This window comes from Sciurus carolinensis, chromosome 4, assembly GCF_902686445.1.
Source record: "Sciurus carolinensis chromosome 4, mSciCar1.2, whole genome shotgun sequence".
NCBI lineage: Eukaryota > Metazoa > Chordata > Mammalia > Rodentia > Sciuridae > Sciurus > Sciurus carolinensis.
In genome coordinates this window covers 334,787-362,452 of record NC_062216.1, presented here as the reverse complement: position 1 = coordinate 362,452, position 27,666 = coordinate 334,787, and the positions used below count along the sequence as shown (strand labels likewise).

The following is a 27,666-nucleotide window of genomic DNA, read 5'->3' as shown; positions in this document are numbered from 1 at the left end:
TTGTTTCTTATTTAGTGACTGCTGCTATAGAATCAAACAGCAACAATGACAACATTATCGGGTTTTTTATAAAACTTTGATTTAGCGGCAACTGAGGTTCCCCAACTTTAACCCCTTGGCACCAAGTTCCCTCATATGCACATCAGCACCTAAGTGTCAAAGGGTAAAGTGACCAGCACAAAAGTCACTGCACCTCTGATTGTAGCATGTGGCAGAACTGAAAGGAACGGACGTTGTACGTGTTGAAGGGATTGTGGGCAACAGAAAGAAGACACCAGGAGAAGATAAGATGTCACAAGAAGTCTTCACGGTCTTGTACCTAGTCTCCATCATAACCACCGTAATCCGCCACGTCATTCTTCAGGGTGGCCTTTAATCCCCCTCCAGGACCACGCCTTTCTTCTTCTTTTTGGCTTTGCTTTGTTTTGCTTGCTTGTTTTTCACTGAAAAGCACAGTCAATGAATTGGTGATCTTTTTCAAGTCATCAGTTTCCAATGAAATACTCACATCTCAAACTAAGGCTTCCAAAAAACTGGCATGATACAGTGACTTTTCATGTTGGGTGATTTATGTTCTAGTAACTTTCCAAACTCTGTGAAACTGTCCCTAGAAGGTGGGTTCACAGCATCTATCCTATAAACTGTATGGTCAACACCAAAAGCCTCCTTTGCTAATTCAAGGTCTGACCCGTCCTGTGATTCCCTAAGCCGCAGTTTATCCGCTAATTGTTCCTCTGGCATTAGCACTCTAGGTTCTTCAGGTTCTTCTACCCTCTTTTTAATTTCTTCTTGCCTCTTCTTCTGTCGCGTTCTTTCTCTTTTGTCTTCTCTGCTATTTTTTTTCTTTCCTGAAATTTTCATTTCTGGTTTTACTTCTGCTTCCCCTTTTTTGTCATCATCATCATCCCAGTTATCCTGGACGGCCACGTCCTCGCCTTCCCGGCCGTCCCCGCCTTCACGTGGGTCTTCACAGAGTCAGCCTCCCAGACTCGGAGCCTGCTGACACCAGCTCCGGCTGGGTGTTGGGCTGGAGGTTTTATCAGAGGTGTCCTTTCTGAAGTGACTGAGCTTTAACCAAACTTACGGCAGTACAGAACAGGGGTTGGCAAATTCACACCAGTAAACCAAATGTCACTGCTGTTTTTATAAGGGCTACAAGCTAAAATGGTTTTTGCATTGTTAACTGACTTAAAATCAAAATAATAATATTCTATGATGTGTGGAAATTACATGGAGCTCAAATTTCAGTGTTCATAAAGTTTTACTGGGATATGGCAATGCTTTTCATATGCACTGTCTAGGGCTGGGGATATAGTCCAGTTGGTAGAGTGCTTGCCTCCTAAGCACACGGCCTGGTTTCAATTCCCCAGCACTGGGAAAAAAAAAAAAAAAGAATACACATATATACCATCTAGGGCTGCTTTCAAACCACAATGGCAGAGGAGAGCGGCTGCAATGGGCACCACGTGACCCACAAACCTAGAAGAGCTTTAATCTGACTCTCTACAGAAATATCTGCAAACAGCCCTCTAAGTTAAGGACCCTCTCCTTGCTGTCTGCGAAGCCCATAATGGCTATGTGACCAAGTTCTGGACAGTAAGACGTTAGCAGAAATGTGGTCTCTGACTCCTCAAACAGGCTGTGCAGCATGGAGTGCCCTTCTTCACCTCCTCCTTTACTCCTAGCTAAAAAGCAGGAGCGGGTAGGCTCCCGGCATCCCTACTGGTTCACAAGATGGAAGACATTAGCAAAGGACAGGAGAGTGCCAAGATGAAGGAGCCTGTGGCCCTGATGACAAAGGAACATCACAGCCTCGATGCCCTGATTCTGGCCCATCTTTACACTACAGAGAGGTTAGTATCTCTCTTTAAGTCACTGTTATTTCAGAGCTTTTTGTATTGTTTTGAGATGCTGTATTCCATGCAACACAGACTGGTCTCTACCTGCCTCCAGAAGTTGGGGGATATTAACGTCATTTCAGTTAAGCCAAATGCCATGTATTTAGCAAATAACTGCTTTGTTCCTAGCAATAACAAATCAACAGAAACTGCTTATGCCAGCAAGCAGCACCCACACTGCTGGACTCACTCAGTGAGGAACTTCCGTTGCTCTCCCTTTCACGGTACTGTAGTTCTGTGGATATTATCAACAAGCCACATGCATGTCAAAGAAAAATAAGTGTTTTCCAAGCACGGTACTTAACATTTACAGATCGTGAAATCACTTTATTTCTAATAGGGCTCTAGAAAAACACATAGTACATGTTATCATTTTTTCCCAGTGGAATTATATTTCAAAAAAACTCAAGCTAAGCCCCAATATGGAAGACAGATAAAAGCAGAGAAACCAGGCTGAGACCTGGATGAGGAGATGGCGCCCCTGGTGGCAGCTACCCCATCCTTCCAGCTCCTTCCTGCCACCCTCAAGCCCACTAAGCTACCTAAATGCACCACTAGCCACTGTGAATCATGTCAGGGGCGGCTCCAGCCTCGCTGGACCAGCTCTGGTACTGAGAAGGCTTCCCTGAGCCGTCGCTTTGCTGCAGGTAAATACCTGGATTTCGAGATGAATTCATACACTTTTTTAAAGTTCTGTGGTACTCAGGTCAGAGCTGTTGCACCTTGTCCAGGTCATGCTGGAGCCAGGAGGGAACCTGAGGGGCAGGCAAGAAACCCAGTCAGCAGCAGGTGGGCAGTGCTGCCTCTGCCAGAGAAACCAAGGACTCGAACTCACAAGTGAGGACTGCACAAGGTGCTTGCTAGCTGCTCCTCTGTCAGAAGACACACCAACTGGTTTCTGAAGAAACTCGTAGCTCTTTGAGCACTGGAGGGGAAAAGTGTGCAAAGGGTGTTTAAATAGGTTTTGACCTCCTTCTTCTCCTGGATGTACAGAATAATTCACAGGAAAAATCACTAAGGGTTTAAAAAGATTTGTGATAGAAGTCTTTTCTCTGCACTCAAATAAAATTAAAATGCATTGCTCACTTCCTCATATTTCTGCAGAAAGAAGTGTTTCAACTCTAAATCTAAATCCGACCTATGACCACTTGCTGTCAGAGGTGCTTCAGGCAGACAGAAGGCTATCATCAACAAGCCAGATGCATGCCAAAGGACACTGGAGGGCAGAGTCCTGCAGCCCGTGTGGACTCAGCATCTGAGGGAAGGGACTGTGACATTGTACCTCCCCAGCACGTTTAAACAACAAAACTAAATTTGATTAAGGAGCGGGAAGCTGAAGACACAAATATAATATCAGAACCAACTGGGCTCCTAAAATGAAGCTCTACAATTAAACTCCAGAAGCACAGACAAACGCGGCAAAACTCCCAGCATTCCAAACACCACTGGATTCACCTTATGACACTACCATTTTTAAAATTTTAAACAGTGTTTAAAATAAGAAAATCACCAGCTCAGACACAGGGCTGCAAGGGGAAGGGTTTCCTGTTTCACAAACTCCCAGATTCTTTTCAGTCTTCTCACTCCAATAACAGGTATTGGGCGCTCCCTGCTGACATCTGAACAAGGTGTTGCTGCCTGAGAACCACCTGCTTGGTCGCCAGGTCCTTCTGAGAAGAGTGTGCCAGGCCCTCTGCAAGCAGGCATGGCCCTGCTCAGCAAGTGCCTGGCCTGCTGCCGTCCACTCCTCTGCCCAGATCATCCTTGCCTTTCGCTCGTTTCCATGATCACAAACTGCAGCTCCGCATCTCTTATTCTTAAGAACTCTTTCCAGGAAAATTCTCCCACAGTTGGTCTTGGAAGAGGAAATGATATCATGGAACCCCATCTAAGAGGCCACTTATATGCCCCTTCTTCCCAGCATTCTCAGCTCCTTCTGGACAGCTGCACAGCCTGAGCACTTGACAGCCAGAAGGTCACGTGGCTCCCCACGCCAACCTGAGCACAAAGCATCACTGAAAATAGGGAATCTGCTTGTTGTTTGAATACAACCAACTCCTCAAAGATGGACTTCCTCAGTAGACTGCAAATGTAAGTGCCAGGTGCTGACCCCGTCCACCTGCTAATTCTCACACGCCTCCATGACAACCTATTTCCCCCAGGGCATGGAAGCCTGGCCCGGGTTTCCAATGTCCCCTTAAATGCTTCTCCCCAAGCTCCCAAAGCTCCCAGGTTTCTGGCTTTCTAGTTCCCTTAACCAGTGCGCTTCACACTATTTGTAGTCAAATACCCTCCCCGTGGAAGAATTCTGAATAACCAGTAAAACACTGCAGATGACTTAATTCCCAGTATGGTATGCTCACTGACATTTTAAATGAAGATTCTACTCTGTTCTTTGGAATGCGTCCACTGGGCTCTGAATGGTCTCCACCTGATGACTGTCCCACAAGTCTGCATGGACTGAGACCCTGGGACTTGGCAAAGTGGCAACTCTGGTCACCTCGATTTAAAATCATGGACTAAGCTGTTAGGAATTCTATGCTCTTCTCCTTCGTGTTTTAATTCCACTCCATTTACCCCAAAGAATGTCATTCCCAAACAAAACATTACATGCTTAAAAGTTTTTACTGTTAATCATTTTATTCTTCTCTGCAACCAAGATAGAAGATATGTGAACCAAATTTACATGTTGAGACATCCTGAGACCATTCCTAGTGTTTCACACACACATTCCACGTTTGTGCTAATGACCTGATGTCAGAACGCAGACTCTGCCACCTGAGAGGACAGACTGCTGTTCTCTTGTGTCCTTGGCTAATATGGCTTCCTGTTGAACTAAACCGTGGCCCAGCACAACTCACAGGGTCACGTGGTAGTTTCTAGATGCAAGCATAAAGCACTTTTCACACACTGGAGATGAATGGAGTTCTGCTACGGTATCTGCTCAGGCCCTCGACTCCCTCCCAGTCCATCACTGTAGATATCACTAACAGTTCATCCAGTGACCGTTTGCTTAGTTCCTTCTTCGGTTTAGTTGAAAACAAAGAACAGAGAGTACGTCCCCAGTCCCGGGCCTCTGCTCTCCCCGCGTGGCACCAACACTCACTTCCCAGTGGGCGGCTCCCCAGGTGCTCACAGCCAGCAGGGTGGTGCCATCAGACGCAGGCAGGAGGAAGGCTCACCACAGACTCCTCCTCAAGCAGGAACTTATGGAAAGGAGGAAACCTGTGCCCGATACGGGTTTCCCTTGGGCCTGCCCTCTACAATGCCGTCCTCAAACACCTGACGTGGGAATGATTCTCTCTCTACTGTGGCTACAGATATGTCTGCTCTCAACCGTCAGTAAAACAAAATGCTCAAAGATAAGCAAACACACAACGTGCCTATGCCCATGCCAGCTGAAATCATTATACACTGATTTTTCAGTGTTTCTTTGTCCACTGGTGCAATATTGAAACTCTTTAGTTTTTTTGAGGGGGTAGAGGGAGTTAATACCAGGTAGAGACAGAAAAGACTATAATCTTATAAAATGTGTGGTTGTTATCATCTGGATAATATTAAAAAATTAAACTTCAAACCCAAAGCCACAATACAATAAAACTATACCTCATATTGAAGGTAGCTATGTCCATATGCATTTACCTTCTCTTCCTTCTCAGACCCCATTAAGTGAAAGTAGAATAAGTCAAAGAGAAAGACATCCATGAAGATGAAAGGATTAGCTGGGGACCAATAAATTCAACCAGTTCACAGGAAATGCAAAGTGGATGGACAAGAGGCAACCAAAGGTCACAAGAAAGAAGTGACCACGTGGACACCAGGACACCTGGCACCAGGACATCTGGCTGGGCCACTCCAGGTGGAGACACAGACTCAGGACGCAGGTGGAGAGCCCCAACTAAAGGAAATAACGTGCACGGTCAGATCTGGGCCGGTCAGCACTCACTAGGCCTCAGTTAGTGCCCTGCCAGTCCTCACGGCCTTCACAGGAAGTGCCTGGCTAGGCAATACCACCCTTTCAGAGCATTGCTGGGGAGGTTCCAGCATTCAGGTCCCCCAGAGACCTGAATTCTGGAGCTCATGGGTCTCCAGCAACACAGCCACCATTTGTCTATCTTGCCACCACAAGAAGCCCACATGACAACATGGTACCAGAGCCTAAGGACCCAACAGGCCACCCAAGACAAAAGGACATTACGGGGAATAAGAAGAGTTCTTGATTTAAAAAAAAATATATACAAAAATGAATTGTCTGCACAGAAAAAAATCAGAGAAAATATTATAGCCTTTAAAAAAGATACTGTGAGGATAATAGGAACAAAACAAAAAAGAGGTATTGGAAATTAAAAATAAAACAGTTGAGATAGATTTTTAATAGAAGTGTTGGAAGATAATCTTGAGAAATTTTCCCCAAAGTATAACAAAATATAAAAGAACTCAAAGTATAAAACAGAAAAGACACATGACTAAGAATCAAAGTAGGAGAAAGTCCTACATCAGAATTAAAATTCAAGAAAGAAAAGAAACAGACAAAAAACAAAATAATAATAATAATAATAATGGTGAGAATTTGCCACAGTGGAAAGTCGTGCGCACAATTACAAATGGAAACCCCCAACAACCCCGTGCTGTGACTGAGGGACTTCATGCCACACACAAGCTCCTGAGTGTTCAGCACACAGAGATGAAGAAAGGCCAGAAGTGTCCAGAGAGGAGAAATTAGCTACAGCAGAGGAAGAGTAGTGAGACTCACCAGCAACAGCACTGAAATAAAACATTTCCTAGGAAAATCATTTCAATCTTAGAACTGGATACCCAGCCAAACTTTCTCACACACGAAGGGAGTTTCTGATAGGTGAGATCAGGAACTTAGCCTTTCACTCTCAATTCCCTAGGGAATACTAGAAAGCATCCATCCATAGGGTGAGGGAGAAATCAAGACAGAAAAATACCTGAGAAGCTGGGATTCTGACCAGGAAAAAACCGGGGCCCAAAGAGAGCAGTGGTCCCAAGGAGACCTCCTGAGATCCGTCTACCTGGCAGTGAGGGAGAAAAACCAAGGGGTCTCATCTGAGAAACACACATGATGCCTAGAGCCTATGAAGCAACAGCAAAAGGCAATGAAGAAATACAACAAAACACCATTAGAAACTCCATGAAGAACAAGAAGCTACTTAAGAAATAAAACAAAGCACACCATTCATGCCATGAAGGATGTAAACGTGCATCCAAATTTCCAAATTCCAGCCTACAGCAAAAGCACCAAAATCAGCTACGATTGCCAAACAGAATTTAAATGGCATCAACCTTGACAAAGGCTGGGTGGCAGAAGTGAAATGAGAAGCTGAGCAAGTTCAGAGGTACAAACATCTCTACTGCAAAACAGACCATCCAAGGACACTGTCCAGAGTTGATGGAATCAAAGGTGGAATTCGCTCTCTAAAGCCAATGAATTAGCTTGAACTAAATGCAGCAGGTCAGTCTACAGAGGGAAGCGAAGCCGTGGTCAGTGACTGATATCTAAAGTAGATCCATCAGGAGACCACAGCTGCCCTGCGAAGACCTGCACATAGAAGCAGCTGCAGTGAGCCGGGCTGTGGAGCCACCTGAACCAGCCTGCAATGGTGGACACTGGTCCCTCTTTGTCCAGCTCCATAGCAAACTCTCACATGAGCTGCAGACTCTGGGTGTGAGGGCGTGTCACTGTGACCCATCCACTGTGAACACAGACCCTCTGGGAGAGGCTGTTTCAGCAGGGGGCATAGGGGAACTCTCTGAAGTTTCTGCTCACTTTTGCTGAGAGCCTAAAATTGCTTTTAAAGATAAAGTGTTTTGGAAAGTGTTACCCACCTTCCCTGAGGCAGGACAGGCAGAACAAGACACCATTGCTTGTGCTGTGGTTCCTTCTGCGCCGCTGGACCTTTTTTTTCTTTTTTTAACTGTGTACAAACAGTTAAAGCTCTATAACCATGTATATTAATAATAAATCATTTTAAATTTTTATAGAAAACAAAAATGCAAAGGAATAAGAGGAAAATAAGAGCTGAGCTGTATCCTACACCCAGAGAAGAATGGTTATTATTACTGTCTCAGTGTTTGTGCAGAAAGTACAAATGGGAATCAGCTGAATGTTCTGAAGGGAACAGGCCAAGGCACAGCAAGGACCCCGAGGCGGCACCCTCCTCATCAGCCCTCCCAGCACAAGCGGTTCGCAGCAGAGGAGCAGAGCACCTGAGCCCCATAACTCAGAACCCTCTGCCTGGGGCTTTGGGGCCTCATCTGTGAACCAGGCAGATAGAGAGCATTTCTGACAGTGCCAGGAACCGGAGAGGCCATCAAAGGAGCGTTTAGCAATATGCCTGTACTCTCTGGGTAAGTGACACGGCACTTACAGGGAAGTCTGAAGATAACTCGTCACAGGGTAAGTAAACCAGAGACAATTTTTCTGAACAATTAAGACCAAAGAAATACCAAAGAAGAGAAGCCGATGTTCAAAATGGAATTACTACAGACACCATCTAATCCAATTCTGTCCACTGGGAGCCAGAGCCCAGAAATGAGGCTGATTTTCACATGACCACAGCTCTTTAGGGGAGAGGCCATCTAAAAAGGAAATAGGAATGTCAGTGTGTAAATTCAATCAGCCATCTGCAAAGTAATTGATGGGTGTGTGTTAGTAAAACAATCTCTACTTGGAAAACACAAGGTAACAACAGTTGGGAGAAAAGCTGAGTGACTTTCAGACCTGGGAAGGCACACTGAAGGACGCTCCTGAAGCCCAGAGAGACGTCAACAGAAGGGCCACACTGACATGTGTGACGGAACACAGGGCTGAAACAGCGAGATCTGGCTGAGGGTGTGCTGGGAAGAGGAGGGTGCCAGGAAAACAGGCATGGGGAGACCAAGCCAGCCTGCGGCCGCCGAGCCAAAAGAGCTGAGCCGCCTGGTCTGCAGTCCCTGAACTGGTGAAGTTCATGCACAGCATTTGGGAGTCCTGTCTTAAGGCAGAGGTATCAAGACAAAAAACAAGTGAATCACACAAGTGCACATCTTGTGACATTCCTAAGAAAACCTGCACATAGGTTGAGCATCCCTAAGCTGAAAACACCTGACCTCATATGAAAAGTCCACACTAAAAACACTGAATAGATTATCTTGAGCCAAGTGAGGAATAAGTGAAGCGTAAATGAATTTCGTGTTTAGACATGGGTCCCCTCCCCAAGATACCTCTTTATGTATATGCAAACATCCCAAACTCTTAGGGAAAAAATCTGAAATTCAAAACCCTTCTCTCGCCAGCATTTCAGAAAAGGGTGCACAGCTTGTAGTAATGTTTCATACATGTCAGATAGTAAGATTCTTGGCTATTTCTGATTTCTAATAGCAAAAATACTTAAGAATCAACAAAATAAAAGAGGCTGCCTGTCATAGAACTTGCTAAGAAAAATTAGAAAGTGAATGAACCTTGCTTTGTGGTACACAAGGGATCTGCAAGATTACCTTATAAACAGTTCCTGTAGCTTGCAAAGCTTTCACCAAGTGTCTGCAAACCAGACTCACAAAGAAGTCAGTGCTGAGGAACAGAGTGGACCTTAGACGAGTTCAGCCCTTCAGTAGGAGACCCATGCATCCTGGCCTCCCTGGCTCCCTACTGGTCAGTCTCCCTAGGCCTCAGGAAGCTCCATTTCATGTTAATCTTTGTAACAAACACATAGAAAGCTAGTGAAAGGACCATTGTTCCCATTTCACAGATGGAATACCTGAGGCCCAGAGGCCTTCAATGGCATAGCAAGCCTACCCACCTACACTGGCCGAGTGGCCATGCACAAAACTGAGGGTGGCAAGGAAGCCTCCCTGGAAGCAGCAGGTCTCTCTCTCCACACTCTGTGAACGCACAGAGGACAGCTCAGCCTTTGACTGCTCAGCACCTTCACTGCAGAGCACCAGGATTTGGATACAGCTTCTGAACAACTCCACCACCACCCAAATTCTGCTAAAATCATGAACCCAAAATAGGAAAATGAAAGACACAACCTTTACGTCGGAGCCATCTGAGCCTGGATATGGAACTGTGCGGCTCCGAACCGCCTCTCTGCCTGTGGAACGCCTGGCAGTGACTCAGCACCACTTCCCAACTGCCGGAAGAGCACACAGCACAGATAGAGAGCACTCATGGGTCCCATGGAAAGGACCAGAGGCGGCAAGCTGCCATTCCCAGGGGTCCACAGAGTACCCTACAGTCACTTAGATAGGGGTGTAGCTCAGACTCCAGCACAGCACCCCTAAAACAAGGGTGAAAGAAATCAAATCTCATGTAACCGCATTGTTGCCAACGCATGATGGGAACTATTGTCCAAAGAAATCTCACAGTGACACGTTTCTTAGTATGTTTTCATATGTCTAGTTAATCATTATACAAGAGGATTCCTCACCTAAGATAGTTCATATGAGCTGTAATAAGCTACATACCTAATTGCTAAAACCAAAAGGTAAAGGAATTGTTAGAGTTGGAGGGAGGAAAGAATTTATAGAATAAGTTCAGGGGAGAAAAGGGCTCCAAGTTAGACAGGAAAGGGACATAGGTCAGCAAAGAAACACAGCACACAGCATGGGTTGACACAGAATATCCCAGGGTTGGCACAGTCCATGCAAAGGCCCAGTGGCAGGAATAGTAAAACAGGCCCAGAGAACTACACAGAGCATCTCTTTACAGCAAACATCCCATAAAGGCTCCTAATGAAACCCAGCAAAGAGGACATTTGCAGAAAGCCTTGAGAGCCAGAAATGAGAAATCTGGATGTGACAAAAGGCAACAGAAAACAGCATGCAGAGAAGTGACATGATAAAAATGGCTTCAGAAAGATGATCCCAGCAGCTGTGTGTAGGATGGTTTCAAGCCGAGAGAGACTGGAGGCGGGGAGATCTGCTAAAAGAATGTTCTCCTAATTCAAGCCCAGTGTGGGGAGGCGTGGTTGCACAGAACCCTGGGGGGAGGAACAAGGAATTCTGGGGCCCATCCTCAGTTTCCCCACCTGTAACATATGAGGCTTGACCAGACAGTAGTTCAGCTCCAGAACTTATGAGTCAACAGACTTCTTTCTGCTCTGAGATTCTGGTAAGCTGGAAGCAAATCCAAGTCAGAGAAAAGAAAAGTGAACCCATATTCCACACCAAACAAGTCCTGCTTTGGCAAATCAAAGTCCATGCACTTCTGTTACATCTTAAATCTTCTTAAATATCTAAGATTGCAGCCACAGTCACTAAAAACAGATCGGAGAACATTCCCAAGTCACAGGCCAACGGTGTCCCCCCTAGTAGCCTAGCAACCGCGCCCCTCCCCATCCGAGTGTGCCACGTCTGGTCCACTTCCCGAGAGCATGAGTGCGTCACCAGTTCCCCCCTCTTACCCACCAGCACCACCCACTGCAGATACCGGCTCCTTCAGGGGCCCTGGATGTCCTCAACCACTCAGTCTTTGCACACCCATGAGCATGACAATCCACACACACCATCAGGGTTTGCATGAAAGGCATCAGCACACAGAGGGAGACAGACGACACCTGCAAAGACCAGACTCCAAGACTGTGCTCTGGTGCATCCCCACTCACCCACCGGTACAGCATTAAAAACATCATTAGCAGGACCTAAAGCCTCCCTGCTCTGGTACCTGTCTATCCTAGCCAAATAACAACTAAAGCCCAGTAATGAACCTGATGTCCCCAACCCCAAGCCTAGTGGGAGCACACATGCGTGAACTCCAGCATGCCCACCCACGTCACCTCACCATCCTACCACCTCCTCATTCCCCACAGTCTGCAGTAGGCACAAGGGGCAGGCCTGGGTGGGTGGTTCCTACTACCATCCACTCACAGATCCAGAACCATGACTCCCCATAGGAAGCTCTCCCATAACCAGCAAGGTAAGATGTCTGAACAGACAGCTGTCAAGCATCCTACCAGAGTTACACACACACACAGAATCCTGCCACCTGCTCCTGTCACATGGCTGCCTCAAGGTTCCTCAGATTCCCCAAGACTCGGCATCTTATGACCCAAGCTCAAATGTCTCCACTTTCCTTAGGCCTGAGACATCTCCCAATCACCTGATCCCAATTCCTGTCTATCTGTTTTATCTCACTGCAACTTGCTTCTCCTGATGCTCCTGGCTACTTGCACAATCCTCCCTGTAGCCAAACTTGCTTCAAAGCTGTCTCAGAGCTGAGTCATTTTGCCTATGAAAAAAAGCATTTTTAGCAATTTAATTGTATACTTATTATTTATCTCTCTATATAAACTCTCAACATAGGAATAAAGCGCCTTTCTTTCTTACCAAAATATACCCAAAGTCAAGCACGCTGTTCAGCATATTGGAAAGTCATAAATACATATTTTGGAGGAATGAATGACAAATTCTAAATGTATGTCCTCTTCGGCATCCACCAAAACACCAAAGAAGTGTCTTCTAAAGGACCAAGTTATCATCATGTTTTCAGAAATTCACCAGAAGTTGTCCACACCACTATAGGTTGTTAGGATGATTTCCCACGTGAACTGAAAATATAGATCCTGGACACAGCAGCCACCTTCTCACCCTCCTCTGTGGCCCTGGACACCTGACTAATGGCTACTGCTTTCTGAGGGGACAGAGAGGTTACTATTGCAAACACTATTTCTAACCAAAATTCAATCCACCTGACGCAGAGCCGCCAGTGCAGAGGGAGGCAGTGCCACCTGCACAGTCCAGGCTCTGAGCTCTGCAGGGTGCGCCTTCCACTTGCCTGCAGCAACATCCCACTCCACAGCCTGGTGCCACACAGGGGCATCTCAGTGCAGTCACACGGGCCACAAGCCCAGACAGGACACTGGGCCTAACCTGTAGCAGGCTGCAATCATGCCCTGCTCTCTCTACAGATTTTTTAAAACTTCGTCAAGCAAAATGAAGATTATTTATCTCATTTTATTATCCTGGCTTATCTTAGTGAAGGCCACACAGAGTGCTCAGGGACTAGATGGTGCTCCAACTGGTACACTGGCATGCCTTCCGTACCGATGGCCTATGAACAAATGAATCTTAAAAATGCAGAGAAATGTCTAGGCTGGTCCGCTGGCTGTTTGCTCCCCCTGGTTTGTCTTCTCACCTCATTCCCCTTTCCTGGCTCCCGATTCCCTCGGGACCCACACTTTCCGTCAGCTGCCTTACCTACAACATCCCATTTCTCATGGGACTGTCCAAAGTTTCACGACCTCCAGCCAACCTCCTTCTGGTCTTTTATACAAGCAAATGTCCACCAGGCACAGTTACTTAAACAGCCTTTATTCCTCCCAGTGACCAAAGATCCCAATTCCCTACAGAAACTTAAGTACAGGAACCGTGGCCACATCAGCCAGAAACACAGCAAAGGAATGGGACTTCCCAACTTCCCCTGAACTTGGTATTTCTCTAATGATAGTTTTAAAGTTCATGTTCTAAGATACAGAGTTGCAAATCCTCAGAAAATAAGCACTGAACTTTCCCCTGCAGAAATAACTATCTACACTACATTGTTACACCTAATGGAATCTTGGGGTTTATGTCCACCCAGGAAGGTGACCTAACTTTTCAATGCCTCTGTTTTCATGTTTGCAGAAGAGAGATGGTAATACTTGATCTAAATATGCCAAGTTAAAAACATTCTCTTTGCTTATAATTCCCCTGTTCTTCTAAAGAAGAAGTGTAAGCGAATCATAGTACAGTGACCATGATTTTTGCCATGTTTCTAAAAGTAACAAATGGGAATCTACTTAGTTGATGGAAGAATAATAAGACATTTGAAAAGAAAGCTTTACTGAGACACTGGAGAGGTGCATCCTCTCTTGGGAGGCCTGAGAACTCAGAGGCCCCACTTCTCCAGGCTCTGTGTACAGCAGAAGATTCACCATCTGCCTGACCATGTAGCATCCAGCTTCAAGTGATCCTTTATGGGCACAAGCCTGAGCTTCAAATTGCCCCATTTCAACACTTACTGGCCACCACTTGTATCTCCCCATCTATAAATTCCAAGAGATCCAGACCTCCTACTTGGCAGCACCCTTCGCATTTAGCACAAAACCAGGAGGACAAGCTCCTCTGTGCTGCCATCCCACACAGGAACACCCAGCCCGTGCCCACCTTCCTGAGCACACCAGGACGTGCTCCCACAGACGTCTCTGGGCTCTGGCTCCTGCCACCCTCCACTTAGTGTGTACCACTTAATCATCCATGTTGGTGTTTCCTACTTGGCATGAAACCTGCAGGACACAAACCAAGTCTGATCAGCTCTTTTAAGCACTCATATGACCCAGAGATGAGTATAAAGTGAAGGTGCTCACTGCCCATTATTCCATGAAGTGCAATGAGGAGTCTCTTTGCTCTACAATAGAGCAACCAGATAGAGATCTGTCCATGCGGACCTCAGAATTTCCATGTGACAGAAGTGAACAGTGATGGAGTAAGGTGATTCATGCTGGAAAGAATGGGAGTCCCATATGCACCCACCTCCAAGCAACAGGGAAATAAAAACTGGGTGAGCAAGCACCTGGGATTTACCCCAGCACCATGTATGAATATCTAGAAGTTGTCCTTCTATGCTAATAGTAGATGACTATTTCTTTTTAAAAAAAATAATAATAAGCCTGCAAAAAAGTATTGGGCAGTGCAGAAATCTTAAAACTCACTGTAAAGACCAAAAAATAGACAGGAACTAAGAGGGGACTTACCCTGTATAACCTCACAACACACCTTCTGTAATGTCCCAAGAGAAGGGACATGAGGTCTGGTAGAGAGAGCCAGGAGATGGTCACAGCCAGCATGGCAACCACGTGGGAACATGTTTTCAGCTGGCAGGGGCTGCATGAGATCAGTGCGTCTACCGACACCTCCGTGACAACAGGGAGACCAGAAGAAACTTCCAGGCCACGACCACTCAGCCAGGGCACCTTCCTGCTGCAAAGAGCTGGCCCCGGGCACAGACATTCCAGTGAGATCTATTTCTGGACTGGACATTTTTCAGACACTAAATTTAGCCAGCTTGAATTCCTTTTTAAAAAAATGCTATCCACTAAGCATTTTGAAATAGGAAGTCTACATTTCATTATACGGAGGGAACGCAGTGTTCTCTGATCAGCTGGAAACACGGGAGGAGGGGCCCACTGGGTACCTACTCCCGCCTGGCAGATGGGCTGGCTGGAGTCAGAGTGAAGGGGACAGCTACAGGCAAGAAAGGGCCTCGAGCTCCAGGCACCCTGAAAATCAAGCACCAGGAGTGTGTGGCCATTCATTATTTTAAAATAATAACCCCTTGACAGTTTTTTTAAAAAGTAATGTTCCAATTTGCCTCTTCATTACCATTTCTTAGTGATGTGGACCATTCTTAAATGCTTAGTGATCAAAATACCGGCTGTGTCATGACGTGTCTGCTTACACCTTTATTCCTCCTTATGAACACGTGAAACACATTCATGCTTTGAGGATCCTAACCCTTCTTTTAAGGGCAGGAGTGGCTGCTCCCAGGCTGGCCGTGCATTGCAGGCTCATTGAGGCAGGTTCAGAAAATGCTCTAGCTCCTCGTCACTCTCTTGCTCCTTTCTTCTGTTGCCCTTCACTTCAGTTTCCTTGCACTTTTACAAATCCTTCCTTGTGCCACACCCAGCTCATGCTTGCCTCTACCTTCCCTGTTACTGGTGCAGCTATAGAGAATGAGCACTCACCTGGTGCTGGTGGGAACCTCCAGGCTAAAGCAGCTGGGCAGACATTTCAGGTTCTTAAAAATGTCCACTGGCATAGACACAGTGGTCCCAAGAGGAGCCCACATCCAATTTCTGCGACCCATAAACGTGGCCTTATCTGGAAAGGGTTTTATGGATGTGACACACTAAGGACCTTCAGATGAGGAGATGGTCCTGCAGTACCAAGGAGGGCCCTACATGTTATCACAAGTGTCCCTGGGAGGCAGTCTTAAACGGTGGAAGAGGGCAGACCCCGTGAGAAGCCATGGAATGCCCAGAGCACCAGCAGTGGTAAAGACAGAAGGATCTCCCAGGAGCCTCTGGAGAGAGCAGAGCTCTGAGACACTTTGATTTTGAACATTCGACCACTAGATCTGTGAGATGATATGTTTCTGTCCTTTTAAGTTTCTTTACTGCAGTAATTCATCATAGCAACCCTAATAAACTAAACATACACATTGACCAATAATACTGTTCCTAGGAATTTACTGGAGAAAAATAGTCCATATTTTCAGGAAATATCAGAGTAATAGCTGAAATTTTTAAAAGCAACTTCAACATTGATCAGTAGGGAAATAGTTGACTCATTGCATATGAAAATATTAAATATCAATTAAAAACAAATTAGAATAATTTGAATATATGAACAAATTCTTAGCAAAGAATATAAAGAGAAAAAAAACAGGATAGCTCCCAATTTTGGTTTTAAAAACAAGAAGGTCACAATACAGTGTCCACACCTGTAACCCCAGGTATTCTGGAGGTTAAGGCAGGAGGATTGGACATCCTGGGCAACTTACTGAGATCCTGTCTCATAATGAAATTTTTAAAAGGACGGGGGATGCAAGTTATATAAAGCACTCTAAGTTCAACCCTCAGTTCTAAACAAACAAACAAAAAGAAAAAGGAGACTGGAAGGAAGTATACCCCCAAAAATAAAAGATTTATTTGGGTCATGGAATTTTCAATGCCTGTTAATATCTTAATTTATGCTTCTCTATAATTTCTAAATATTGGGCTGATTACATGGCAAAGGAGAAGAAAGTGGAGGAGGAGATGATTTACAAAAGTAGCTCAACTGGTCTCCAATTTCACCCCCAGATAAGGGAGAGGACAGAGTACATCACAGGAAAGAAGAGTTTAAAAATGCTGGGGATATAGCTCAGTTGGTAGAGCAAGCACAAAGTCCTGGGTTCAAAACTCAGCACCACAAAAAAAGAAGTTAAAATAAAGATGAATAGCATAATAAAAGTTAATAGGAAGAAAAGATCTGGTCGCAAGGAAATGCATTACCAAGCTGTACAATAAAATATTGGCCTCTGGGTTTTGCCTTTCTTGTTCCCAGAGAAAACTGAATGAATTTCAAAGAACCACCTATACGTATTACAGAAGCATGAAAGAAGCAGAGCCAAGACTCATAGGCAGAACCAAAAGAATGAACTGTGCATGCTGCAGATAATTAATATTTTGAATAGTAATTAGTGATGCTGTTAACGAATTTGTAACACCAAAGATCTGGATTTTATCCACTACGAATGCAAGCATTTTCTCTTTAAAAAATACTAGAATATACTATAAGATGATATGAAGTAGGCTATCTCTCACCTCGATGGCTTGGACTACAGTGCTTTGCTAGGGGAAGAGAAGACAGGTAAGAGACTTCTCCACCCCAGTACAGGACTACCTGTAACTGCACTGCCTTTGTGTTGACTGACCCACACCCTTCCCTCTGCCTGCATGCCTGGTACTTCTCAACTGAAATAGAGCAGCTGGCTGAGCTATGGCACTCCACGGAGTGGCCTCATGGAAGGAACAAGGCAGACACGGAGTGGCTGCAGCCATTTCGCCCTGCTGTTGAGCTGCCAGGGTTGCGACCTTCCTGTATCTGTTCTTCAGCTTCTCCCTTGTTCTGTGCACTGGCTCCAGTCCTTCCAAAGTGTCACCTCACCTACGTTAGCCAGTGACACAGCTGCTGAATCCAACCAAAAGGGAGCACACAAATGACTGACGAGTCAAGAATTTTTCCAACAAGTTTGATGGATTTTCAGAGGGGATTTCTGCTTCCTGTTTACAATATTTTTGCAATCCTTTTATTGGATGAACATTCAAAGAAGTACTGCAAGACTTCATTAAGTTACAAAAGTACCACATGCCCTAGGTAATTCAGAACATAAGAACAGCAGCAAGACATATTGCTTGTGAACAAGCAGCCAGACCACTCCTCCTCTCCTGACGAGTGGTCAGCTGTTCTCCAGTTTTAACTCCATTGCATGGCCATAGGGGACAGCTCAGTCCAGAAGACATATTAAGATCAACCTAATCCCCACATGTTGGTTACCCCACTCGTCAGTAGCTGGTGCACACATGCCAAGATGTGAGGCAAAGTCTTCCAGAGGACTTCTAAAGTCCCCTCATTATGAAGATCAGCTGATAGCCAAATCTTCTTCCTCCTTTTCCTGGGCCTACACAACCGCAGGTAGGTATGCGTGACACTGACAGAGGCAGATACAGTGTGAGCAGAAGACTGAGTCTACAAACCTCCCACACATCACCCTCCATGCTCTCTTCTGCTGGTTGAGGATGCATAGGGTAACCATAGAACTCTCCCCTGACAATGGCAGAACCACCAACCACAAGGGTCTGGGGACAGAATGACCATGCTGGGGAAAGCCACCACAGCCAAGGAAAACTATTGTGGAGTTGTACAAGCCAGAAGCCCACTCATATCAGGTTCCACACAGACACGTTTTGGAGGCTAATAAACCCTGCTGAGGGAACAAGTCTCTCCTCTGATGACTGATGCCACACCTTCCAGAGGGGGTGTCGAAGGAGTGACAACCACAGAGCAGAGAGGTAGGGAACCTGGGCCCCAGACACCATCTGCAGAGACCCTCTACTACTGGAGCTACAGATATTCTTGTTTAAGTCATGTCTGTGGGACTTCCTACATGTGAGACCAAAGACATTCTGAAACAAACAGGAAAATACAAATCACTATGGCTCAGCATTTGAGGCTTGGGAAACACTGACCGGATGCCTCCTGCCCAGCACATTTCAGGGCTTGAGATAAAGCAGTGACCAAAACGGACAAACACCTCTGCCCTCGTAAAGCTTCTGTCTCCACCAGCAACATTCATGGTGGTGATCACAAATTCCAGCTCGAAAGCAGCACACCACGTGGAGGTCTGCAGCTCTGGTCAGGCCACATCACTGGCTTCAGACCTCTGACCTGACGCTCTCCCCCAGTCTCTTGTGCAACGAGCAGAACAGCAGTCCTGATCTCACGGAACTGTGAGAGAGTAAGCCAACATGGGTACCTTGATTAACAGTTAGCAAAGTGCCTGGCACACAGAAGTACCAGGCAGTGCTACTCATTAGTAGGCAAATATTAAGAATAAACAAGTAGGGGCTTGGGTTGTGGCTCAGTGGTAGAGCGCTTGCCTAGCATGTGTGAGGCACTGGGTTCGATCCTCAGCACCACATCAAAATAAATAAATAAAATAAAGATATTGTGTCCATCTACGACTAAAAAAATTAAAAAAAAAAAAAGAATAAACAAGTAAATCACACAGTGCATGAGAAGGTAGCAAGGGAAATGACCCAGAGCATGAAGGTCACCTGCCTCCCTGAGAAGCACCGCACGGGGCAGAGGTGGAGGGAGTTGAAGGAGGAGGGAGCGAGATTCAGACTCCTCCAGGCTGTGGCAGCCTAGGCAAAGGCTTGGGACACAGTGAGCAGCACAGGGAACAGGACGCTGAAGGGACAGAGTGGAGCGTCAGGGGAAGGGAGCTGATGGCTCCAGGTCAGGCATGCAAGGCAGCACAGACCACCGTGTGCCGCTGTCCTGACCAGCGAAGACAGGCTGGGACTGGGCTGAGGGGGCCTCTCACACTGGGCACTGAGGACCCTTCAGTCTTCCCTCTGCCTCCAAATTCAGGGGCCCCGTGGGCATGGAAGGATGCTGTGCATGCTGTCTTGCAATCGCTTCCCAGGACAGGAACACCCTGTAGCATTAATATTTGATGTTCATCTTTTTAGTGGATGTGTTTTTTACAGTATGGCTATATCATAATAAATCTATCCAATCTCCTGTTGTTACCATTTTCTAATAGTATGCTACGAAACAAAGTTAGGGTGAACACTGCTTAGCTAACTTTCCATAAATTCATAGCTATTTCCTTAGGATAAGCTCCCAGACATGAACATGTTAGGACTAGTTACATGCAAAGAAAGTCTTATTTATTTTTCACTTTATTATTTATTTATATTTGTTTTGCTATGCAAGGGATAAAACCAAGTGCTATGACACTAAGCCACATCTCCAGCCCCAAAAGAAAATTATAATTCACAAATGTCCTTTCATGTTATAGGAATTAAAATAAATTTCTTTGTGTTATCTATGAAAAAAAGATGCATACCTTTATTTTTAACTCCAAAATTCATAAGATTCACCTGAACAAATAGAGCCCTGTTTTGAACTAGTGTGGATTCAAAGGCTAGACCAGGGGACTGCAATCTTTATGACGCTGATCTAAGTTTCCATGTGGAAATTTTTTGAAAATTTTATTGGCCCATTATAATCATACATAATATTGGGATCATACACATACAAGGAATAAGTTTTCTTTTGAGTTCTGTGGTGCTTAGAAAAACATCACTTGAGAAGCAGGCAAATAGATTAACTGAATACTAAGAAACACTGTTTGGTTACTTTAAAGAGCTATATGGTTTCTCTTTCACAACAAAAATAAAGCTTGGAATCTAATTCTATTGATAACCTAGAACACTTTGCTTTAGACCCAGAAATGTCATATACTAAAATGGCCACAACAAAAGTTTGAAACTACAACTTTCCACTACTTATGCAAATTTCCTTATTATCTATAATACAGATTCTATGCTAAGTGTTTGACAGAAAACAGATATTCATAAATTTGGAAAATATCATAAAATGAAATTTTTTTAAAGAACCAAAGGTTTCATATTAAGAGCAAATAGAAAAACATGCAGACCCATCAATGTGTTTCCAGTTTCCTGTCTTGATCATACACACACCCAACTGAGATGCGATGGGTAAGACACACAGATGAGGAACTGGGTACTGTGAGAAGGTCTTCTGGGGTTATAGATTTAGTTATCCACCCGGATGTTCACTGAGCAATGTGGTCCACAGCACTACTACAGGTGTGGGCAGGACACCAGTCTTGGCCCCTTCCCTGCCACCTCTACCGCACTGAGGCCAGTGCCAGACGCTGCCCTGCACAGGAACCCGGCACAGCTTCCACAGACCGTACTCTCCAAGAGTGCAGGGAAGGGCTGAGAGGATGACCTCATCTGGCACCAGGCCTGGGAGACATGCCACGAGGAAGGAGCCGTCAGCAAGGTCTGGAGGAACAAACGTGAAGGGAAGACAGACGAGAAGAAACGGCTAAATGGGGGTGAAGGCGCAGAGCCTCCTGGTGTGCAGCCCCGTCAGAGCAGAGGGAGCAGCGACAGGACAGCGTGCAGGGCACCTGAACACCACGAGGGAGGGGCAGAGCAACACGCCTGGAAAGAGGATACCAGCCAGGGCAGGGGAGACCCTGACCGGGGCCCAGGAGACGCAGTTCCTCCACTCTGCTCACGCACTGGACCCACTCATGATGGGAACGGACCTCTTAAACCAGGAGCTGAGCACAATCAGGACAAGAGAACCTTCCTCACGAAGCTGCCCTTCAAAAAGGGGAGCTGGGAAGAGGAGGCAGTGGAGGTGTTGTCTGTGGAACTGCAGAGAAACTTACCCAATCCAGTCTCGTGGGGTCCAAGGAGATTTGCTGAAATGGCTTCTAAGTTCTCCCTGAGCAAAGGAGGACTTATGGAACGGGAGAGAAAAGAAGTGGAAGTGATAACGGGCCAGAGACAATGCAGAGTCCCTGATTTACAATGCTTTGAAAGTATACCCACACAACCAACCCATTTTTCTCTTTCAGTACAGCATTCAATGATTACATGAAATATTCAACCCTGCATTATAAAATCATGGACAAGGCAGGCTGGGTGGGGCTGTGACGTTCAGCAGGAGGGATGTATGAAGCACCTACGTACCTTAGGTACTTTCACTTAATGACGAGTTTTCAGGAGGTCAGTCCAGCAGCTCTTGGAGTTACGGGGGACTCCCTCCACATGCTGCCACCTTCAAAATGTTTAGCCTTCGGCTAAAACAGGTTTGCTGGGCATTTACAGACTGAGACGTTTGGGAAGATACAGAAAATTCAAGAAATTTGAGTGGTCTGCAAGATTTGCAGCATGAACTCATGTGTCTTCAACAGTAACTACAACAGATCATGGATGGTACAGAGACACAGAGACTGGGCTCCTGTACTCACAGGTTGCCACCTGTTCACAGAGGTAATGTGTAAATACTGTAAAAAGATTGCCATACCTCCTGCAGGTTATGTATGTGTTTGACTTTTGGTTTCCTTCAAAGTCTACCAAAAGATACAATCATGAAAATGACTTCTCTGTGCTACATGTTACATAAGGTCAACTCTTGTATATCAGATCTACTATGAAAAAGTATTTTAAGATCTAGGAGTAGGGAAAATTTTCCTTCACCAAAAATGAGTCTGCAATGTCCACCCTGATAAGGTAATCAAGTGAAGGTTTGTGTGTGTGTGTGTGTGTGTGTGTGTGTGTGTGGTTTTTTGTTTTGTTTTGCTTTGTTGTTGTTGTTGTTGACTTGACTCCCAAGAAGTTGAGCTCAAAGTCAAATATGATGCCCAAAGAATGTATTTACCTTCATGGTCATCACACTTGCTGGCTCTCTCTATTTCTATTTCATTAACATTTCTGCCCATGTTCTTTGTGGTCGAGCTCAGTCAAAAAACTTAAGGAAAAGGAATAGCCAAACAATATGTAAATAAGTAAAAGCCAACTAAACATAATAATCACTAAAGCTGTAGGGGAACTCAGTGGCTTGATAACATCCAACAAAGGTGTCTCAAACTGAGACCTGGCTTTACTGTTGCATGTTTAAATTAGTCCAGTAATGAGTATCTACACCATCCTCAAGGCCTATGGTCATACTTCACTCAAGGCACATAGCCACCTAGCAAGTCAACATTGCACACGTCCCACCGTGTGTGCAGAGGAAACTGAAGTACAGTTAAGGGCAAAGGGGTTCTCAGTGCCATCAGTAGCCCAGGAAAGTTGATAGAAGAACCTGCCTCTTAGTCACTGCCTTGTGCAGACAAGACAGAAAGCTGCTCACCAGCATCATCGAAATAGCTAGACAAATGTTCACTAAGCACAATAGGATTTTTTTTTTTATTGCCTGGCTTAACATATGTACTTTATGGGTCTGCGGGGGTAATTCCCACTTTTTCCTTTTTAACTGATTCTGGAACCTGTTATCTAGCCTCCCTCTTGTGTGCAGAGTATGGGATATTTTTGTTGTTCTTGTTGTTGTTTTTGTTACCAGGGGGTAACAAAACCTCTGAGACACATCCTCAGCCCATTTTTATATTTTATTTAGAGACAGGGTCTCATTGAGTTGCTTAGGGTCTTGCTGAGTTGCTGAGGCTAGACTTAATTTATGATCCTCCTGCCTTAGTCTCCTGAGCCACTGGATTTACAGGTGTGGGCCACTGCACCTGGCTTGGGATATAATTTTTAAAGCAATGACCAATACTTTCACAAGGTTACTTTTTTAAAAATGTTTTTTAGATGTCAATAGGCCTTTATTACTTTATTTATATGTGGTGCTAAGAAACTAACCCAGTGCCTCACACATGTGAGGCAAGTGCTCTACCACTGAGCCACAATCCCAGCCCACAAGGTTACTTTTTTAAAATTGTTGCTACAGTTTTATGGATGAACTGATTCCAAATGTCTATTCATTTTCAGAAATGACTGATTTAAATTCCCCCCCCACTTTTTTTCCTTCATAAGAAGCATACTAGATAAAAATATTACCTGGTAATAACAAATTTTTTACCCCACAATAACAGCTTTGACATGGAAACTTTTGAAGAAACTAAACCTATCCCATTTTATTGTCAGGGACAGAAGAACCAATCCAATGGGAAAATTTCCTGGTTCACTTCACTTAAAATCATAGGGTGGTGATGGTTCTGGGTGTAATTTGGCTTGGGGTTGCCAAGACTGCCATCAGGGCCAGGTTGCCACCTCCACCTGTGGACACAGCCCATTTCTCTTAAAGACAAGTGATGGCCCAGGGTTGGTTTGGGTCATGCAAGTGCAAGTGTGTGCTGATCACAGTATCTCCAGGTCTCACATCTTTTCAGCCCTGTTTCCTGACATTTTCTTTCCTTAAAAGACACATAAAATTCTAAACTTGAGTGGAGTGTCCTGTTCTCTGATGATCTAATTACTCAAAAGAGGGACTGAGACTGCAAGAGGTTGGCATGCCAGAGCCGCACCCTGAGTTGGGGGTCCTGGGGTAAATTCATACTGCACAAATACACCAAGCTCATTGTAGCTGGCCAGCAAACCTAACTCTGGAACATCAGGAAAGAAAGACACAATATTCAAGAACTGTTACCTAATACCAGTATAAAAAATCATCAGTGGCACCCCAATGGGAGGGGACCCTTTGTGGAGGATGGAGGACAGCCAAAGGAAGCCACAGTTGCTCTCTTGGAGCTAAGAGGAAGGATGGTGAGAGGAAACCCGGGGCTGCTGGTGGGAGAAGCCTTCTCATGGGCAGATGAAGTCAAAGTACAGAACAATGCCAGGAAAAAAGAAAACCAGGGGTTCACATATGAATGCCAGCTACCTGTGCAAAGGAGGTTTACATGGAATCCAAATCTGCTGTCTGTTCATTGCTCTGAACACCTAGAGGAGGAGCTGACCACAAGAAGCTGCAGATCTACACTGGAGTCTGCACAGCTATAACTCCATGCTCAGTTGGGGCAGATGCTTGACCTCCTGAAAACCAGAGTGCTTTTGTCATGAGACATGTGAATTACCATGCTCAGCTTTATACACACAAACACCTAGAAACAAGATATATTAAATTGGTGAGAGCCAGGAATGCTTACATGATGAATAACAACTACTAGGTAAAACTGTGGTTAAGAATACTCTTAACTGCATAGAATATTTTGCTCCTAACTTCCTGTGTGGTAGGCTGTAATTCTTTTATAGCAACATACTGTGATGCTTTGAATATGATTCCCATCTGGCCAAATGATGAATCATGGTGATTTTATTGTGGCCAATGAATGACCATGGCAATATCCATTCCAAGGGTCCATAGATAATATACTTAATTAACTTCCATATAAAATCTATAATCAAAGTGCACCTCATTCTACTCTCTGGGTAACTGAGAAGAAGTTTTCCTCAAATATAATTATAAAAGAATTATGGCATTTCTTTTATTTCAACATTATGGGAGATAATGTGTTAAAAGAGGAAATAAATTCTCTAACACTTAAAAATAGATTCCTTTTGAGTTTTAGAATTGATCAAGTTTCAGGCACACAGAATTCAATGTTATTTAGATTTTGTGAAGTACATATTTGTCTTTAATATTCAATTTGGAATTTCTGCCAATTTCAAAAATAAAGTGGACAAAAATTGGAAAAGCAGGGAATTGCCATAGAAGGACATACATGTTATGGGGGAGAAACAACATAATGAAACCTGAAATACATAAAAACAAAAATATTATTAACCCATCCAAATCACAGGTAACCTGAGGTAAACCAAAACAAAAGTAAATAAATGTGCTTCTTTCTGCCTCAAGCAGCACCACTTTGGATAACTGAATAGTAAATGCAAAGTTCTTCAAAAGGAAAGGGAACAAGGCTTGGTCATAAGAAGTAGACCTAAAATATGCTTCTTTGACAGGGAAAAAAATTCTTGCTTTGAGAAAAATTAATTTCATCAATTTGGATTATTCAACATGGTACTCTGCTTACTAAGCTTACCCTTTAACCTAAAATGCAACATACAGATTCACATGATGCCTCAAGAACAGAAGTTACTGCACCTGTCCTGACTTCTTAACCAAGAACCCAGGAGGCAGCTGATGCAGGAGACCCAAAGGGGCAGGGAGGGAGGGTTCACAGACACAAGGTGCCAATGCCTTGACAGGTTATCTTCCAGAACAGATCCCACATTTCTGGGGAAATACCTTGAAGTAGTGATATGGTTAGGGCGAGGACTACTCCTATTTTCTCCCATTAAGCCCACCATTCTCCCAGTCCCATGTGCTTGAGCAGAGCGTTCCCTATGGCCTCCCAGCGGTGTAGCCAGATGTAGGGTGTAAAACATTCTAATTTGTTCTCTTCCAAGTAATGAAAAGTCACACCATGTAAAAGGAAACAGTACATACACTCTACAATTACCATGGGAGCCAACTCTGTGAGTCACCCAGCTGCCTGCACAAGATGATTTGGCTACTGGAAAATCCTGATTAATGACATTTTTTTTTTATATAACACCAAAGTAACAATTTGACCTGCCAAAATTTACCATCTTTTCATCATTTCAACTTTTTTTTCCCCCTATGCTCTATTACCTTCCACAGAGAACAGGAAGGGAATAAGAACAGAATGATGTCGAAGTGCTTTCCAGGTGGGGGTCTGCGAGGTCTACCTAGTGACCTGTGAAGAATCCTCCATGAAAGGGTGCCTGAACTCCCCCGGGCCACCTGGAGACACTGGGTTGGTTTCTAATTACAAATGTGATTGATTCACCTTCTGCAAAGAGTCTTCAGTAAAGCACAGATCACTGGGTTCGTGGCTCCAGTCAGGAGGTTACACGACGTGCGCTGGTCACCTGGAGCGAGCCCGAGGCCCCGCGCCGTCGGAGCACCCTCCGGCCTCAGAGCCCCAGACCCCAGGACAGCAGCTGCGCGGTGTGCCTCGCCACCCACAGCCCGCACCCACAGCCAACTCGCAGGAGGGATTTGTTGCCCATCGCTTTATTTTTAATCAAAACAAGACCGCCGCTAGTGATAAGTCATGCAATTTGGATTCGAACCTTGACCAGAATCGCCATTCGTTTGAGAAAAGCGACACGCGGGTGGCTGGCACAATGTTTGCTAAGAAGTGCGGAAGAGCAACGCAGGAGACGCTTCGAGTTTCGGTTGCGAAGCACCCAACAGCCGCCGCACTGGGTTCTGCCTCTGCGACCCTCAGCCCTAGCGAAGGCGCTCCGCCTGCGGCCCCTCCCCACCTCTTGTACCCTCCCCGAGAGCCCCAGCCCAGGTCCCGGTCCCGCTCGCTCCAAGGACTCACAGCACAGTCGCGCAAGGAGGACGGCGAGGAGGGAGGGCGGCCCCCACCCCGCCGGGCCCCACCTGGCCAGTGCCAGGCAGAAGAGCCGGTGCCTGCCGCCCCCCACCCCCTCGCCGCGCAGGCTGTAATAATTACATCCTCATTATTTCTGCTGCGAACGTTAGCAAAGAAGCCCGAGAACAGCAACAGCCGCTGCCGGGGGAGGCTTAGTTACAAAACCCTGCGCTGGGTAGCGCCTCGCTTAGCAACCACCCCTAAAAAAGCCCCCGTGCTCCTGCTCGCACTTGGAGAGCAGGCGGCGGCCACCCCCTCCCGGCGAGCAGCCTCCGGTCGCGCTCTTCGCGACAGCCGCTGCAACCCGGCTCAAGCAGCCCCTCCCAGCCTCCGCGACCACCGCGCGCCACCCAGCTGCCCAACACCTTTCATTCATTCCCAGCCTGGGGCGGCGTTCCCACCTGGGCTTGGGGGAGGGTGGATGCAAGTCGCTGGCTGCTGGCCCCGTTCCCCCACAGCTGTCCTCAGAGCCCGGCGTGCAGCCCCTTGCCCGCAGGCGCTCTCAGGTTGCTTTCCTCCCGGCGGGTACGCCGGAAATTTCACGAATTTCACACCTCCGCCGCACCCGGCTCCTCGCTGGCTCCAGCGACACCGGCCAGGGCCGCGACGCCGAAGCCCAGCGAGGAGCTCAGCGGAGAATCCCCGAACACAGGTTGCCCCTGGTGTCCCCCGCGTTCGGGCAGCTTGTCCCCTAGCCGCCCCCGCCCCCATCTAGCCATTCTC

General features: G+C 45.8%; 1 pseudogene; it reads right to left on the bottom strand.

Annotated features, from left to right (window-relative positions):
- Positions 1-292: 292 nt before the first annotated feature.
- On the bottom strand, positions 293-26,569 carry LOC124982208 (eukaryotic translation initiation factor 3 subunit J-like; annotated as a pseudogene).
- Positions 26,570-27,666: the final 1,097 nt, after the last annotated feature.